A 3,252-nucleotide genomic window follows, 5' to 3' on the forward strand; every position below is an offset into this window, starting at 1 on the left:
GTTTCCCAACTGTACCAGTCTCAGATTGAATTCTTTCCTCGCTATCACCCTGGGTCATCTCCCCCGCAGTATTTTAAATCCTCCCAAGCAGCAGTAGCAAATCTCCCCATCAGTTTATTAGTCCCCTTCGAATTCAGGTGCAATCCGTCCTCCTTATACAGGTCACTTTTACCCCAGAAGAGATTCCAATGATTGAAGAATGTGAATTCTTCTTCCCTGCACCAGCTCCTCAGGCACGCCTTCATCACTCTATCCTCCTATTCCTACCATCACTAGCTCATGGTACCAGGAGTAATCCAGATATAATTATCCTCAAAAGCCTTTTTTTAATAAACTTTGCTGCCTAACTTCCTATATTCTCTCCTCAGAATCTTATCCTTTTCTTTTCCTATATCGTAAGTTCCAATGTGTACAACGACCTCCTGCTGATCCCTTTCCCCATTTCAGCACCTTCCCCATTATTCTGCACCCTCTCTGAGTCCTCCTTTTCTGTGATTAAGTTGGAGGAGGAGTTCACATTTGCACAGTCTATGGGTATAAAGTGCTTCTGGATTTTACTTCTGAATTTTTATTTGTTCACTCATAGAATTTGGAAATCACTGGCTCGGCCAGTATTTATTGTCGATCATTAATTGCCCCGAGGTTAAGGATGGTAGATTTCCTTCCCTAAAGAGATGTTAGTGAACCAATGGGTTTTTATAGCAATGGTTACAATAGCGGTCTTCAGGCTAAAGCTTTATCAATTGAAATAACATTTCACCATCTGCCATGGTGGGATTCAGACCTAAGTACCCAGAAAACTAGCCTGGAGATCTGGATTACTAGTGTCCTGTGACATCACCACAATGCCACTGCCAACCCACTTCTTGTCTGCGTGCTTTCTAGGAAATCTGCCTGTTCAATTTTTTCTGATAGTTACATCTTTTCAGTTCTAGCATTATCCATGTAAATATTAATTATACCTTCTTGGTTTTGTAATATGAAGCCTGTAATATGTGGACAGTACTTTTAATTTAATCTAAATAAAGTTTTATGCAATTCATCTCTGGTCTCATTACCCTTGTTCTAAGTACTGAATTGAGAGAATTTATTTCTATTGTGTTTTATATTTGGAGTCAATCTTTATTCCTTTTATTTCTGTGACTTCCTCCTGTCATTCTGGCAGTCCTTTCCTCAGTAGTGTTTTTAGATGGGTTTTGTACAGTAGTATCATTATCTTTTGGACCAAGATTTCCCAATCTTTTCATCATATGACACTGTGTCATTGGCTTGTACACATCCTAGGAATGCGTTAACATTAATCAGGGTCATTTTTTTCAACAACCTCACAGACAGGAATGTTCATTTCATCTGTCCAGAGTTAAATCCAAATTCCGGACTGAACAAACACAATTTAAAAAAAATTCTTTAAATAGCTGACCCACACAAACTTGCTTTAGAAACATCTGCCTCTGGTTTTTTTCACAGGATCAGCAGTTAGTTGATCCTTTAAATGTTAGTTCTGGTTTCAGAAACCTTTTGATTTTATAAACCTTTCCTCCTAGGATTCAGTATTCATATTGAGACAGTATTGTGTTGCTTGGCATCAAACTAGTCAGATCATAAAGCCTCAAGTCAGGCAAGTTTTGATTCAAATAGAACCTCTAAATAGTAGAGTTTGCATTTAGTGTATTGCACAACTTCAGAATCCCAAAGAATTTTTCAAGTGTAGTCACTGATTCGAGGAAACAAGCAATGAAATTGCATACAGCAAGCTCTCACAAAGAACAGTGCGGCAATGATGACCAGTTTGTTGAGGGAATAAATCTTGCAGTACACATGGAAGAATTCCCCTGCTCTTCTTCGAAGAGCACTGCTTTTTTTTCTGCATTGACCTGAGGGGGGCACAGAGGAGTTCAATTTAATGCCCCATCTGAAAGAAAGTACTCAGTACTGCACTAATCACATCAGCCTCGACGAGGTACAGTCTCGCATGGGAATTGACCCATAATCTTCTGATGCCAAGGTGGAAACATTACCCATTTAAGCATTACCGACACCTCATACTCCCCGCGCTCCCCCACCCCCGACCCGCAGATGAGAAGTAACTACATGAGTAATCTTGTCAATAGTCAGCTAACTAAACACCAGCATGAGTTAGTAAACCGAGAAGTGGTGGGGGGGGGTTACAAAAAAAAAGTCAGTGCTTGTTTTGCTCAGAAGTGTGTTTTTATCCTTGCCTTAGTGATCTTGAAAGGATTGGCTTAGTAAACATGTTCTTGGCCAGTGTCCACAGCATCATGCTTTAAGTTCAAGGAGCTGTTTAGGTCAGCCAGAACTAATCTCAGCTCCCTCTAAACCACAACAACAAACTTGCTGACTAGTTGCAAATCTGTACTGGTGTATTATTAAAAGCTTGAGATTGTTGTCTCTTCGTAAAGGGAGAAGCTTTTAAAGTTTTATATTTTTGAAACATGATTTACACATTTACTGCATCAGCGAGAACAATGTCCCCATACAATGAAATATCTTGTTTTCTCATCAGAAAGGAATAATTTCAATAGTTCTGTTCAGATCCTTAGGACACCTCAGGACCCCATCCAAAAGCAATGCACAGCTAATGAAGTATTTTTGAAGCATGATGTTTCTTGTAATGTAGCAAGCACCTCCGTCCATTTATACATAGTAAACTCCTGTAAACAAACACCATAATAACCAAAATAATAGTTTTAATAATATTGGTTGAGAGATAACCATTGGCTAGGAAGCAAGGCTGTCTTTGAATCAGTACCGATATCTTGAGGGGACAGAAAGGGCCTCAGTTTGAAGTCTTATCTGAAAGACAGCATCTCCAAAAGTTCAGTACTGGCACTTGAGAATCAGTTTTGGTTACGTGTTCAAATCTTCAGAGAGCCACTTGAATCCATGACTTTCTGACTCAGAAGCAGAAGTTTTATCCACTAAATAACAAACAAGCCAGTGTTTCTGGCATCCTTATCTGGTCTACCTATGTGACTCCAATCCCAGTGCAAAGTGTTGCTCCTAACTGTCCTCTTCACTGATCCAGCATTGCTTTCTGTGGATTAAGAAAGTGGACCACAACATTTTCTCAGGAAAAGTCAGAATCTACAATATATGTCAGCCATGACAGTCCACTTGGTGAAAATGAACATTTTAAAAAAAACATGGCAGAGTATTTCCATGACTTGATGTGCTGAAGCATAAATTAAATAATTTCCTTAGATATTCCACTTCAAAGCCAATATAAAAATC

The sequence above is a fragment of the Chiloscyllium plagiosum genome, unplaced genomic scaffold (assembly GCF_037043375.1).
Source record: "Chiloscyllium plagiosum isolate Xiang-an unplaced genomic scaffold, Cpla_swu_hap1 HiC_scaffold_33, whole genome shotgun sequence".
NCBI classification, from domain to species: domain Eukaryota; kingdom Metazoa; phylum Chordata; class Chondrichthyes; order Orectolobiformes; family Hemiscylliidae; genus Chiloscyllium; species Chiloscyllium plagiosum.